Source organism: Procambarus clarkii, unplaced genomic scaffold (genome assembly GCF_040958095.1).
Source record: "Procambarus clarkii isolate CNS0578487 unplaced genomic scaffold, FALCON_Pclarkii_2.0 HiC_scaffold_104, whole genome shotgun sequence".
NCBI lineage: Eukaryota > Metazoa > Arthropoda > Malacostraca > Decapoda > Cambaridae > Procambarus > Procambarus clarkii.
In genome coordinates, this window is record NW_027189137.1 from 1,983,856 (window position 1) to 1,998,855 (window position 15,000).

The window sequence follows — 15,000 nt, forward strand, 5'->3', positions numbered from 1 at the left end:
GTTTACCCGCGCTTCTTTGAATTTCTTCACTTTGACATTCAGAGCACTGGGCAGAAATCACATTGCGTCAACATCTATCTCTGACCATCGCAATGCTTTGTTTTAATTAGACAGTCGGATTCCCCTGGTCCGTGCCAGTTCTGAGTTGATCGCTGGGCGCCAGCCGAAGTGGGTTTGGAGTGAACCGGGACGACGCCTTGCACCCACCCCCTCCAAATAGAGGGGGGACGGGCACGCCGCGCCGCTCGAGAACACGCCCACGCAGCCTAGCGCGTTCCACGGAAGGGACGGAGATACGCCGGTCCGAGCTCGGTTCAGGACAGCTGGCCCGACAGAGCGGACGTCCCCGACCTTCACCTCGCCCAGTCCTGCGCCCGAACCCAGGCCCGCTTCCTGCACAGGCCCGACTGGCCCGATCCTCAGAGCCAATCCTTATCCCGAAGTTACGGATCTAATTTGCCGACTTCCCTTACCTACATTAGTCTATCGACCAGAGGCTGCTTACCTTGGAGACCGGCTGCGGATATGGGTACGCACTGGCCCGAAACTAGGCGTTGCGGGCATGGAGACCCGCGCTGCCCCAGTTACCTCCCTCGCATGTTTCACGGACCGGCGGTGGCACGCGGGACGCCGCAAGAACCGCGGCGCTCTACGGCAGACCGTGTTACCAATACCCTTTCTCTCTGCGAATGGCTTCCAGGGTCACGGCGCCTTAAACAGAAAAGAAAACTCTTTCCCGGACCACCGCCGGCGGACGCGAGCTGGTTCCCGTTACCGGGGTCCTGCACAGGGCAGCATTCCAACGCCCGAGGGCGAAGGCGCTTGCACCTGCTTCGTATCCGGGTCCTGGTTACGGAATAAGTACCGTATTCCCTTTCGCCACTGATCCCCGGGCAACTCACTCATTGTACTCGGCACGTCCTTGTACCAAAAAAAAAAAAAACATTTCTGGCTCGCATTGGCCGTTGCCGCTAGCGTGGGAATCAGGCCTTAGCCTTGGGCTTAGGAGCGACTAACCCATGTCCAACTGATGTTCACATGGAACCCTTCCCCACTTCGGTCTTCAAGGGAGTCTCTCTCGAGTATTTGCTACTACCACCAAGATCTGCACCAGTGGCGGCTCCAGGCCGGCTCACGCCGGATCCCTTCAGCGCTCACCACTGCGACCCTCCTACTCGCCGGGGCTTCGAGACCTGCGCTCTTCGTCGCTGGCCGCTAGTGCCCCGGCGGTCGAGTATCGGGAGAATGCTTGAGCGCCATACCATTTTAAGGGCTAGTTGCTTCGGCAGGTGAGTTGTTACACACTCCTTAGCGGATTCCGACTTCCATGGCCACCGTCCTGCTGTCTATAGCAACCAACGCCTTTCGATGGGATCTGAATGAGCATTCATTTAGGCCCCTTAACTCGACGTTTGGTTCATCCCACAGCGCCAGTTCTGCTTACCAAAAATGGCCCACTAGATACTCAGATTAGTCGCCGAAGCTTCAGCGTTCAAGCAAGCTCGGCATCTCACCCATTTAAAGTTTGAGAATAGGTTGAGGACGTTTCGTCCCCAAGGCCTCTAATCATTCGCTTTACCGGATGAAATTCATCCCACGAGTTCCAGCTATCCTGAGGGAAACTTCGGAGGGAACCAGCTACTAGATGGTTCGATTAGTCTTTCGCCCCTATACCCAGCTCCGACGATCGATTTGCACGTCAGAATCGCTACGGACCTCCACCAGAGTTTCCTCTGGCTTCATCCTGGCCAGGCATAGTTCACCATCTTTCGGGTCCCAACATGTCTGCTCATGGTACTTGCCGACTGCACGCATGACCCGCTGATCGACCCTAGAGCCTCACAGCAAAGTGACAGTCTCGCGGCGTCCTGGCAAGTCCCGGGCCTGCGCCCCCCTGCAACAGCAGGCTCTTTTTTACGGACACCATCGCACCCCGCCTCCCCCGAGCCCCGCAGCAGCGGCCGGGGAAAATAGCTCACCCGGCTTACCGAGACGCGGGAGAGAGGCGAGGGCAACCGGTGAGGGATCGGCCCTGAGTCCGGCTGCCACACGAGGCGACAGCCGAACCCGTGTCACTTCATTACGCCTCTGGGTTTAGTGCGCCCACTGACTCGCACACATGTTAGACTCCTTGGTCCGTGTTTCAAGACGGGTCGGGTGGATCACCGACCTTTTGCACGCCGCGAGAGCCGCCCCCCACGAATGGGAGGGGCTCGTCTCTACGACCGTCGCAGGGCAGCCAGGACACCGGCGGTTTCGCCCACCGGACAAGAGGAGAAGCCGAAGCCGCATCCCCAGCCGGTAGGGTACCAATCCGTCCGGGCCTTCGACGTCCCCCAAAAGCAACGGGTCGCGGCGACCTACTGTGAGGCGAAATACGCCCGCCGACGCCGGCGTGGGTGGAGGCACGCCCAAGTATTCCTGGGTCGCTTTGTTACGTCCCCCACCCAGCCGACAGCCGACGAGCTGAATCCCCCAGTTCGACCTTCGAGGTTCCACCCGTTTGGCTCTTAACGGTTTCACGTACTCTTGAACTCTCTCTTCAAAGTTCTTTTCAACTTTCCCTCACGGTACTTGCCTCTATCGGTCTCGTGGTCATATTTAGCCTTAGATGGAGTTTTACCACCTGCTTTGGGCTGCATTATTAAGCAACCCGACTCTACAGAGAGGCCCTTTCCGACCGCCCCATCTAGGCCCTCGCGGGCGCCGCCACACGGGCCTGTCACCCTCCATGGGTAGTGGCCGCTTTCAAGCTTGACTTAGGCGGTATGGGACGGCGTGCCGGACCCTCCGAAACGCAACACCCCTCGTGCCGGTTAAGACACGAGGTTATGCGCTGGGCTCTTCCCCGTTCAGTCGCCCTTACTAAGGGAATCCCTGTTGGTTTTCTTTTCCTCCGCTTATTAATATGCTTAAATTTGGCGGGTAGGTCTCTCCCGACACGAGGTCGACGGTGGGTTTTTTTTTTCGTGCGCTGGTGGTTTAAAATTTTATTTGATCATCGATCATCGCTCGAGGGGCGGTCTCGGCGCAAAAACACACACACACAGTCACACACATTTTGATTTGATCAATCAAGGACGCCACCCGTCGGCGAGCACTCTGGCTACGCCTTTTGCTGAGGGGCAAAGCACAGCAACGGGAGCAGCACCTCCTCCGTCATGACGACAGGCGGTCGCTCCCTCGCACCACACCAGCAACAAACACAGCGGCTGCTGCTGATGATGCCACGGCTGTTACTGTCCCCCAGCCAACGCCACTGAAAATCCGAATTTGGCCGTCTGACGGCTTGCGCCAGACACGCCGTCACTTCGGTTTCAGCAAGCGTTGCTTATAGGCCCCACAACCTGTGGCAGCGGCTACCACTAGGGTGCACACATGCCAACGAAATTGTAACAATAATAATAACAACAGTAGTAGTATAGCACTACTTCTGTGCGCACACGCCTCTCTCTCATACATGCACCTGTGTACTGGTGTAATTTACTCGTTCATGAGCGTTATTGGCACCATTTCTTCTCTCTCTCGAATTCTGCTAGGCCAAAGTAAATGAAATCCGGTTGAGTCGGTCCGTATGAGAGTGTGTGTGATAGGGCGGGAGGTTCCTCAAGCGTTCAATTTCCCTGGCACACTACTACCTCTGGACGGCGACGCATGGCATGTCGCTTCCGACCCGGTCCTCTAGCCATACCCTTGTGTTGTGCCGTCCAGTCCACGGAGGGGTGGAAACTGGCGGCTTTGCTTGCTGCACGTCTGTGGGACAATCGGATCCGCAGCAGACGTCGAGTGTTTTCTCACTCAAAGGGCGGCAGGCCTCTGTTGCAGAAATAGGACGAAAAGCGTCTTTCTTTCACAGCATGATGAGGTGTGCTTAGGGGCTCGTTTGTCAAATATTAGGGGGACTCCCGGTTTGCCTCCTGCCTTCTCATTCGGGGGGCAGTGGCGGGCGTCGTTCCCCAGAGCAGGCCAAAGCGCATCGTTGAGCCTGCCAAAGAGCAGAATATGGAGGCCGCAACAGCTACTCGCCCGATGGATGTTATTCCGACCCTCGCGCAGGAGTGGCGACAGTACACATATCAGGACTGCCGCCGCAATGTGCGTTCGACTTGTCGATGTATCTGGTATTCTTGCGATTCACATACCGACACGCAGTTAGCTGCGGTCTTCATCGACCCACGAGCCAAGTGATCCACCGTTAAGAGTTGTATATGTTTTTATTAAGGCCTGTCGGCCGTCTATCACTCCATCATAGGAGGACGTAATGTATGGGGGGTTTGATAGGGCTGGTAAGAGCCCGACTTTGGTTAGAAGACACATAAAATGCTTTTTTTCTCTCTCCCCTTTTTCCTCCTCTGCCGCACACGTACATTTACGTTTACAGTAGAGTGAAGGCGGGGAGGGAGGTGCCCACTGGGAAGCGTGTCAAGGAAAACCCAGCACTAGACGCCGCCAGAGTAGCAGGCGCCGGCCCTGTCAACGAGAGGGAGCAGTAGCGTCTTCGCCTGCTGCTTTCTCTCTATGGTGTGGGTGCCGGAAGCCACTGAGCGACCGGGGACAAGGAAGAAAGATGTCGGTGACGGGTGTCGCGAGACCCCAACAGATGACTCTAAAGCAGTATACGGCGCTAGGACTGTGACCTGCGCCGGTCGGACTGACTGACATGTCATGTCAGTCCGACATCACAGACCTGTTATTGTCTCACAGTGGGTGTTGATCTCCCCGCCGTTTATCCGCTTTCTCCTTTCCCCACGGCAATTGGGTGCGGCTCCCAAGGCTACCCTTGCCTTCTTCGCATTGAAGAATACTCGAACGACGACGACGAGCCGATGGTTGCAGCTCTCGCGTCACAAACTGTAATGATCCTTCCGCAGGTTCACCTACGGAAACCTGTTACGACTTGTACTTCCTCTAAATGATCAAGTTTGGACATCTTTCCGTCAGCTCGAGCGAGAACCCCTTGCGCCGAGACGCGAGGGGTAGAAACATCCAAGAGCGCCAGTCCGAAGGCCTCACTAAATCATTCAATCGGTAGTAGCGACGGGCGGTGTGTACAAAGGGCAGGGACGTAATCAGCGCAAGCTGATGACTTGCACTTACTGGGAATTCCTCGTTCATGGGAAACAATTGCAAGCCCCAATCCCTATCATGAAGGGGATTGAACGGGTTACCCGCTCCTCTCGGAGGGGGAGAACACGTTGATCTCTTCAGTGTAGCGCGCGTGCGGCCCAGAACATCTAAGGGCATCACAGACCTGTTATTGCTCAATCTCGTGCGGCTAGAATTGCCGCTAATCCCTCTAAGAAGAAGTTGCGAACTGGACACCAATTGCTGGAGATCCGTCGACTAGTTAATAGGCCAGAGTCTCGTTCGTTATCGGAATTAACCAGACAAATCGCTCCACCAACTAAGAACGGCCATGCACCACCACCCACCGAATCGAGAAAGAGCTCTCAATCTGTCAATCCTTCCGGTGTCTGGGCCTGGTGAGGTTCCCCGTGTTGAGTCAAATTAAGCCGCAGGCTCCACTCCTGGTGGTGCCCTTCCGTCAATTCCTTTAAGTTTCAGCTTTGCAACCATACTTCCCCCGGAACCCAAAGACTTTGGTTTCCCGGAAGCTGCCCGCCGGGTCATGGGAATAACGCCGGCGGATCGCTAGTTGGCATCGTTTATGGTTAGAACTAGGGCGGTATCTGATCGCCTTCGAACCTCTAACTTTCGTTCTTGATTAATGAAAACATCCTTGGCAAATGCTTTCGCAGTAGTTCGTCTTGCGACGGTCCAAGAATTTCACCTCTAGCGTCGCAGTACGAATGCCCCCGCCTGTTCCTATTAGTCATTACCTCAGGTTCCGAAAACCAACAAAATAGAACCGAGGTCCTATTCCATTATTCCATGCATAGACATTCAGGCCATTAAAGTAGCCTGCTCTGAGCACTCTAATTTTTTCAAAGTAAACGTGCCGGCCACTCGGGACACTCGATGAAGAGCACCCCGTGCGAGCCGGCGGGGCTAGTTAGCTGTTCGGAGCGTGACAGTAAGCACCAGGCGGTGTACCGTCAGTCCGGAACTGAGATCCAACTACGAGCTTTTTAACCGCAACAACTTTAATATACGCTATTGGAGCTGGAATTACCGCGGCTGCTGGCACCAGACTTGCCCTCCAATAGATCCTCGTTAAAGGATTTAAAAGTGTACTCATTCCGATTGCGAGGCCTCGGATGAGTCTCGCATCGTTATTTTTCGTCACTACCTCCCCGTGCCGGGAGTGGGTAATTTGCGTGCCTGCTGCCTTCCTTAGATGTGGTAGCCGTTTCTCAGGCTCCCTCTCCGGAATCGAACCCTGATTCCCCGTTACCCGTTATAGCCATTGTAGGCGCATAACCTACAATCGAAAGCTGATAAGGCAGACACTTGAAGGATGCGGCGCCGGTGCGGAGACCGTGCGCTCAGCAAAAAGTTATTCAGATTCACCACGGGTGGGTTAACGGACCGAGGCCCGACCAGTTTTGAACTAATAAAAGCGCTCTTCCCTTGCGGTCAGAGACGTGATGCATGTATTAGCTCTAGAATTACCACAGTTATCCAAGTAAGTGGGTTTACAGATCCAATGAAACATAGCTGATTTAATGAGCCATTCGCGGTTTCGCCTTAACTCGGCTTGTACTTACACATGCATGGCTTAATCTTTGAGACAAGCATATGACTACTGGCAGGATCAACCAGGTAGCTCAACAGTACTACTGATATATAGTACACAAGACACACACACACACACACACCCCTCGCTCCCCTCGGTTTTGCGTTTTAATCCTGCTTTGCAAGTTAAATCTCACTATGGACTCTCTAGCAGCCCGACAGTATGGCGTTATGTCGATACGTTAGACGAACAGAGGCGGAGGAGAGCAGTTACTCCGCGTGGACGAACGATCATAACTACCCCGCCGAGATTACTCCTGCTCGTCATTGTCGTCATTCAACACGGCAAGCTGGAAAAACAGGAGGAGGAGCAGTAGTAAGTGAGTAGGTGGTGGTGGTGGTCTTTTTCGTTTTGGTAGGGACGCGAGTCTTATTTTCCTCGGCGTCACCCCTTTTATATGAAAGGAACCGTCGGAAATGCATCCGAGGTGCCGTGTGGTTTGTCGCCTCCTCGTTGGTGGAGAGAGGCGACGCCACAGTGTTTTTGTTCAGCCTTCCCATGACATGGAAGAAGGTTGGTGCTCTGTTCCCATGCACACAGACCGATCGATAGCTGACTCGATGTGCAGTCGTAGGCTGGAGAAGTGATCGCACGGAGATCGGAAGGAATCGTCGTGACACAATACAGAGGCGCTGCTTTGAAGGCCTCTCGAGCCTCACGACGTGCGCGATTACGGGCGCTCTCGCCTAATGCTACGTATGTCTAGCAGAATGCAAGTTCGCCTCGCGCACCGGACCCGAGATGCCGCAGCGTGTGCAGTGACAGTTCTCAGTTTGCATCGAGCATCGGGATCATGCTCTTGCGGGAAGGAGGATGATGGGGGGTTGTGTGGAGAGAGAGCTGCTGCCGAAACAAACTACTCACTCCAGGGAGGAATTGAAGGCAATTCTCGAGCCACACGACATGCGCGAGTTTCGCCGACCGTCTTCGCCCACTGTTACGTATGTCTAACACATGAACAAGATCGGTCGCACGCGCACACCGGACCCCGAGGTGCCTGGGCTCTGGAACCACACGACATGTGCGAGGAGGGCCGCCTTCGCCTGCAAGTTACGTATGTCTAACAAGACGCAATGGTCGGTCGCTCACACACCGGACTCCAAATACCTCAGCCTATGTGGCATTTGCCCCGCGACAGACAGGCAGGTTCCCCATTGGCGCCGGTGAACGAGAAGCAGTTCGCAACCGCACCGGAACCCAGAACCTGTGATCCAATCCCGCGACAGGCAAAACACCGTCTGGTTCCCCAATTACTCCGGTATACGTCTGCGGCAAACAGTTCGCTACCGCACCGGAACCGAGAACCAGCACCCTAACAGTGGGGGAAGAGAAAGGAGCCCACGCACCAAAACAATGGAATACATTTGCTCCTTCTCTCTGGCGACAACGAGACACAATGTCGCCAAGACGCCGGTAGTAGGTTCAGCCAGCCACCGAGTCTCCCCCTTTATATAGCTATATCTAACGTCCATGGAAGGCCATCTCGGACCACACGACATGCGCGAGTTTCGCCGACCGTCTTCGCCCACTGTTACGTATGTCTAACACATGAACAAGATCGGTCGCACGCGCACACCGGACCCGAGATGCCTGGCTCTGGAACCACACGACATGTGCAAGGAGGGCCGCCTTCGCCTAATGTTACGTATGTCTAACAGAACGCAATGGTCGGTCACTCACACACCGGACTCCAAATACCTCAGCCTATGTGGCATTTGCCCCGCGACAGACAGGCAGGTTCCCCATTGGCGCCGGTGAACGAGAAGCAGTTCGCAACCGCACCGGAACCCAGAACCTGTGATCCAATCCCGCGACAGGCAAAACACCGTCTGGTTCCCCAATTACTCCGGTATACGTCTGCGGCAAACAGTTCGCTACCGCACCGGAACCGAGAACCAGCGCCCTAACAGTGGGGGAAGAGAAAGGAGCCCACGTACCAAAACAATGGAATACATTTGCTCCTTCTCTCTGGCGACAACGAGACACAATGTCGCCAAGACGCCGGTAGTTGTCAGCCAGCCACCGAGTCTCCCCCCTTTATATAGCTATATCTAATGTGCATGGAAGGCCATCTCGGACCACACGACATGCGCGAGTTTCGCCGACCGTCTTCGCCCACTGTTACGTATGTCTAACACATGAACAAGATCGGTCGCACGCGCACACCGGACCCGAGATGCCTGGCTCTGGAACCACACGACATGTGCAAGGAGGGCCGCCTTCGCCTAATGTTACGTATGTCTAACAGAACGCAATGGTCGGTCACTCACACACCGGACTCCAAATACCTCGGCATATGTACCCCGCGACAGGTAAAAGGCTGGTTCCCCATTTACTCCGGTAAACGTCTGCGGCAAACAGTTCGCTACCGCACCGGAACCGAGAACCAGCACCGTGGAATGGGGGAAGGGAAAGTAGCCAACGCACCAAAACAATGGAAAACATTTGCTCCTTCCCTCTGGCAACAACGAGACTTAGAATGTCGCCAAGACGCAGGTAGTTGTCAGTAGTCTCCCTCGCATGGTCCCCTAAGACAGCAGGTTACCCACGAGAAAGGTGCCACAGACACCAGGTCTCCCCTATATATATCGAATGGGTCAAGGTGATGTCGTCACTTCGTGCAAATTGAGCTCAAATGGTCGCCCAGCTCTCGCTGTGCTGTGGTCTAAGCACGAAAACCCCTGATGTACCATGTCCCAGTTCTGGAAAAAGGTACACTCCGGCGCTCGATTTCGGCCAGAATGCCGAACTTGCCTCCCAATTCCTTTCAGGTCTGAGAGCCTTGAAGGACAATAGGGTTACCGGACCAGGCACTTGCAAGGGAGTCAGGGTTACGTTTCGCCGTTTCGGTACCCTCCATCCGATTTGGACGAGATTGAAAACGGAAGCACTTGGGCCGAAGGCCGACGCGGGACTCTAGTCGCCGGGCCCGGCTCTAGCCCCTGGACCCGGGTTAAGTTGTGCCGTTTCCGTACCCCTCGTCCGATTTGGACGAGATTGAAAACAGAAGCACTTGGGTCGGAGGCCGACGCGGGACTCTAGTCCCCGGGCCCGGCTCTAGCTACTGGACCCGGCTGGCAAAACGTAACTTCGGCGCCCTCCGTCCGATTTCCGCGAGACTGAAAACGCAAACGCCCAACCGGAAGCACACCGCTGGGCTTTAGTCCCTGGGTCCGGCTCTAGCTCTGGGGCCCGGCTAGCCGCTGTTAACTTCGGCGCCCGCCGTCTGATTTCGACGAGACTGAAAACGCCAGCTCTGCCGGCAAAGACGGCTACTCAACAATAGCCGATGGGCTCGGCTCTAGCTCCGGGACCCGGCTCGCCGCTGGTATCTTCGGCGCCTGCCGTCCGATTTCCGCGGGGCCGACCACCCCAGCACCCGCATCCAAAGTAGGTTACCCGGCAGTAGCCGACAAATCCGGCTCTAGCTCCTGGACCCGGCTGGCCACTGGTAAATTCGGCACCCGCCGTACGATTTCCGCGGGACTGAACACACCTTCTTCCTGCATCGGAGGAAGGTACTCGGCAATAGCCGTTGGGCCCGGCTCTAGCCACTGGACCCTGGTCTCCGGTGGTAACTTCTTCGGCGCCACCGGCCCAATTCGACCAGACCCGAGCTGACGACAGGGAGAAAGGCACACTCGCTCAGGTAACTTTGTTCGAGAACATATCCCGGCTCCCGACGACACCGGCAACGCTCGCATGCTACACGAGAAACACTGCTGGCGCGACCGCCACACACCGGGCAGGAGCAGGCCGTCACGCCAGGCCAGGCATTCTCTGTGCCGGAGCATTGCCGGAGACTGGACGAGGTCCAGCGGGTAAACGGCGGGAGTAAGCCGCTCGCCTAACAGTCCAGGTTTGCACCTCCCTCCCCCCCATCTCCGGTTTCCTCCCTGCCCTAAGCCGCCTAACAGGACTCTCTCGACGCCACACCGAGCCACAGTGGGTCGTCTCGCCATTCTCTCTTGGTGCCACACCATGGACGGATCCTAGCCCGCCTTTTGAGTTCGAATCTCCGTTTTCGGCGACCCACCTTAACACCCCCCCTCTCCTCACCCATCCAGAGCCCAACCCCACCCCCTACCCCCCCAAGTCCTCGCCTCTGCTTTTCCTTCCTGCCCTCAGCCACCTGAAAGATCTACTCGACGGTTTCACCGAGCCACAGTGAGGTCGTCTCTGAATTTCCTCACTGTCCCCAGCCGCCTCACAGCACTCTCTCGACGACGCACCGAGCCCTCGGTGGGTCGTCTCTCCGTTTCCTCCCTGTCCTCAGCCGCCTCACAGGACTCTCTCGACGCCTCACCCTGCCACAGTGGGTCGTCTCTCCGTTCTGTCTCTGTGTCGGATCAGGGACGGATCCTAGCCCGCCGTTTGAGGTCGAATCTCCGTTTTCGGCGACCCACCTTAACACCCCCCCTCCCCTCACCCATCCAGAGCCCAACCCCACCCCCTACCCCCCCATGTCCTCGTCTCTGCTTTTCCTTCCTGCCCTCAGCCACCTGAAAGATCTACTCGACGGTTTCACCGAGCCACAGTGAGGTCGTCTCTCAATTTCCTCCCTGTCCCCAGCCGCCTCACAGCACTCTCTCGACGACGCACCCAGCCCTCAGTGGGTCGTCTCTCCGTTTCCTCCCTGTCCTCAGCCGCCTCACAGCACTCTCTCGACGACGCACCGAGCCCTCGGTGGGTCGTCTCTCCGTTTCCTCCCTGTCCTCAGCCGCCTCACAGGACTCTCTCGACGCCTCACCCTGCCACAGTGGGTCGTCTCTCCGTTCTGTCTCTGTGTCGGATCAGGGACGGATCCTAGCCCGCCTTTTGAGTTCGAATCTCCGTTTTCGGCGACCCACCTTAACACCCCCCCTCCCCTCACCCATCCAGAGCCCAACCACACCCCCTACCCCCCCAAGTCCTCGTCTCTGCTTTTCCTTCCTGCCCTCAGCCACCTGAAAGATCTACTCGACGGTTTCACCGAGCCACAGTGAGGTCGTCTCTCAATTTCCTCCCTGTCCCCAGCCGCCTCACAGCACTCTCTCGACGACGCACCCAGCCCTCAGTGGGTCGTCTCTCCGTTTCCTCCCTGTCCTCAGCCGCCTCACAGCACTCTCTCGACGACGCACCGAGCCCTCGGTGGGTCGTCTCTCCGTTTCCTCCCTGTCCTCAGCCGCCCCACAGGACTCTCTCGACGCCACACCCTGCCACAGTGGGTCGTCTCTCCGTTCCGTCTCTGTGTCGGATCAGGGACGGATCCTAGCCCGCCGTTTGAGGTCGAATCTCCGTTTTCGGCGACCCACCTTAACACCCCCCCTCCCCTCACCCATCCAGAGCCCAACCCCACCCCCTAACCCCCCATGTCCTCGTCTCTGCTTTTCCTTCCTGCCCTCAGCCACCTGAAAGATCTACTCGACGGTTTCACCGAGCCACAGTGAGGTCGTCTCTCAATTTCCTCCCTGTCCCCAGACGCCTCACAGCACTCTCTCGACGACGCACCCAGCCCTCAGTGGGTCGTCTCTCCGTTTCCTCCCTGTCCTCAGCCGCCTCACAGCACTCTCTCGACGACGCACCGAGCCCTCGGTGGGTCGTCTCTCCGTTTCCTCCCTGTCCTCAGCCGCCTCACAGGACTCTCTCGACGCCTCACCCTGCCACAGTGGGTCGTCTCTCCGTTCTGTCTCTGTGTCGGATCAGGGACGGATCCTAGCCCGCCTTTTGAGTTCGAATCTCCGTTTTCGGCGACCCACCTTAACACCCACCCTCCCCTCACCCATCCAGAGCCCAACCCCACCCCCTACCCCCCCAAGTCCTCGTCTCTGCTTTTCCTTCCTGCCCCCAGCCACCTGAAAGATCTACTCGACGGTTTCACCGAGCCACAGTGAGGTCGTCTCTCAATTTCCTCCCTGTCCCCAGCCGCCTCACAGCACTCTCTCGACGACGCACCCAGCCCTCAGTGGGTCGTCTCTCCGTTTCCTCCCTGTCCTCAGCCGCCTCACAGCACTCTCTCGACGACGCACCGAGCCCTCGGTGGGTCGTCTCTCCGTTTCCTCCCTGTCCTCAGCCGCCTCACAGGACTCTCTCGACGCCTCACCCTGCCACAGTGGGTCGTCTCTCCGTTCTGTCTCTGTGTCGGATCAGGGACGGATCCTAGCCCGCCTTTTGAGTTCGAATCTCCGTTTTCGGCGACCCACCTTAACACCCCCCCTCCCCTCACCCATCCAGAGCCCAACCCCACCCCCTACCCCCCCAAGTCCTCGTCTCTGCTTTTCCTTCCTGCCCTCAGCCACCTGAAAGATCTACTCGACGGTTTCACCGAGCCACAGTGAGGTCGTCTCTCAATTTCCTCCCTGTCCCCAGCCGCCTCGCAGCACTCTCTCGACGACGCACCCAGCCCTCAGTGGGTCGTCTCTCCGTTTCCTCCCTGTCCTCAGCCGCCTCACAGCACTCTCTCGACGACGCACCGAGCCCTCGGTGGGTCGTCTCTCCGTTTCCTCCCTGTCCTCAGCCGCCTCACAGGACTCTCTCGACGCCTCACCCTGCCACAGTGGGTCGTCTCTCCGTTCTGTCTCTGTGTCGGATCAGGGACGGATCCTAGCCCGCCTTTTGAGTTCGAATCTCCGTTTTCGGCGACCCACCTTAACACCCCCCCTCCCCTCACCCATCCAGAGCCCAACCCCACCCCCTACCCCCCCAAGTCCTCGTCTCTGCTTTTCCTTCCTGCCCTCAGCCACCTGAAAGATCTACTCGACGGTTTCACCGAGCCACAGTGAGGTCGTCTCTCAATTTCCTCCCTGTCCCCAGCCGCCTCACAGCACTCTCTCGACGACGCACCCAGCCCTCAGTGGGTCGTCTCTCCGTTTCCTCCCTGTCCTCAGCCGCCTCACAGCACTCTCTCGACGACGCACCGAGCCCTCGGTGGGTCGTCTCTCCGTTTCCTCCCTGTCCTCAGCCGCCTCACAGGACTCTCTCGACGCCACACCCTGCCACAGTGGGTCGTCTCTCCGTTCCTGTCTCTGTGTCGGATCAGGGACGGATCCTAGCCCGCCGTTTGAGGTCGAATCTCCGTTTTCGGCGACCCACCTTAACACCCCCCCTCCCCTCACCCATCCAGAGCCCCTACCCCACCCCCTACCCCCCCAAGTCCTCGTCCTCTGCTTTTCCTTCCTGCCCTCAGCCACCTGAAAGATCTACTCGACGGTTTCACCGAGCCACAGTGAGGTCGTCTCTCAATTTCCTCCCTGTCCTCAGCCGCCTCACAGCACTCTCTCGACGACGCACCGAGCCCTCAGTGGGTCGTCTCTCCGTTTCCTCCCTGTGCTCATCCGCCTCACAGGACTCTCTCGACGCCTCACCCTGCCACAGTGGGTCGTCTCTCCGTTCTGTCTCTGTGTCGGATCAGGGACGGATCCTAGCCCGCCATTTGAGGTCGAATCTCCGTTTTCGGCGACCCACCTTAACACCCCCCCTCCCCTCACCCATCCAGAGCCCAACCCCACCCCCTACCCCCCCAAGTCCTCGTCTCTGCTTTTCCTTCCTGCCCTCAGCCACCTGAAAGATCTACTCGACGGTTTCACCGAGCCACAGTGAGGTCGTCTCTCAATTTCCTCCCTGCCCTCAGCCGCCTGACAGAACTACTCGACGGCTCATCGAGCCACAGTGAGTTCGTCTTTCCATTTCCTCCCTGTCCTCAGCCGCCTCACAGCACTCTCTCGACGACGCACCGAGCCCTCGGTGGGTCGTCTCTCCGTTTCCTCCCTGTCCTCAGCCGCCTCACAGGACTCTATCGACGCCTCACCGAGCCACAGTGGGTCGTCTCTCCGTTCTGTATCTGTGTCGGATCAGGGACGGATCCTAGCCCGCCTTTTGAGTTCGAATCTCCGTTTTCGGCGACCCACCTTAACACCCCCCCTCCCCTCACCCACCCAGAGCCCATCCCCACCCCCTACCCCCCCAAGTCGTCGTCTCTCCTTTTCCTCCCTGCCCTCAGCCGCCTGACAGAACTACTCGACGCCGCATCGTTCCCTCAGTGGGTCGTGTCTCCGTTTCCTCCCTGTCCTCAGCCGCCTCACAGCACTCTCTCGACGACGCACCGAGCCTCAGTGGGTCGTCTCGCCATTCTCTCTTGGTGCCACACCATGGACGGATCCGAGCACACGCCGAGCAGGCAAGCAGGCGTAATTCGCGGGACTAAGGCTCACTCACTCAATAGGTCAGAGTGGCCGGCAGCAAACAAACCCCTTCCTTTCACTTTGCGCCTTTTCGACCTTGTCCTCGTCCTTGTTTTCGTCCTCGAAAAGGACGGGGCCACCTGC

General features: G+C 57.5%; 2 non-coding genes across 2 annotated transcripts; both read right to left on the reverse strand.

Moving 5' to 3' along the window:
• Positions 1 to 4,042: 4,042 nt before the first annotated feature.
• LOC138360274 (5.8S ribosomal RNA) lies at positions 4,043 to 4,204 on the reverse strand. The gene has a single exon (XR_011226258.1). It is a non-coding gene; the product is annotated as a 5.8S ribosomal RNA (ribosomal RNA).
• A 650-nt stretch (positions 4,205 to 4,854) lies between these two features.
• LOC138360275 (small subunit ribosomal RNA) lies at positions 4,855 to 6,726 on the reverse strand. The gene has a single exon (XR_011226259.1). It is a non-coding gene; the product is annotated as a small subunit ribosomal RNA (ribosomal RNA).
• Between the last annotated feature and the right edge of the window lie 8,274 nt (positions 6,727 to 15,000).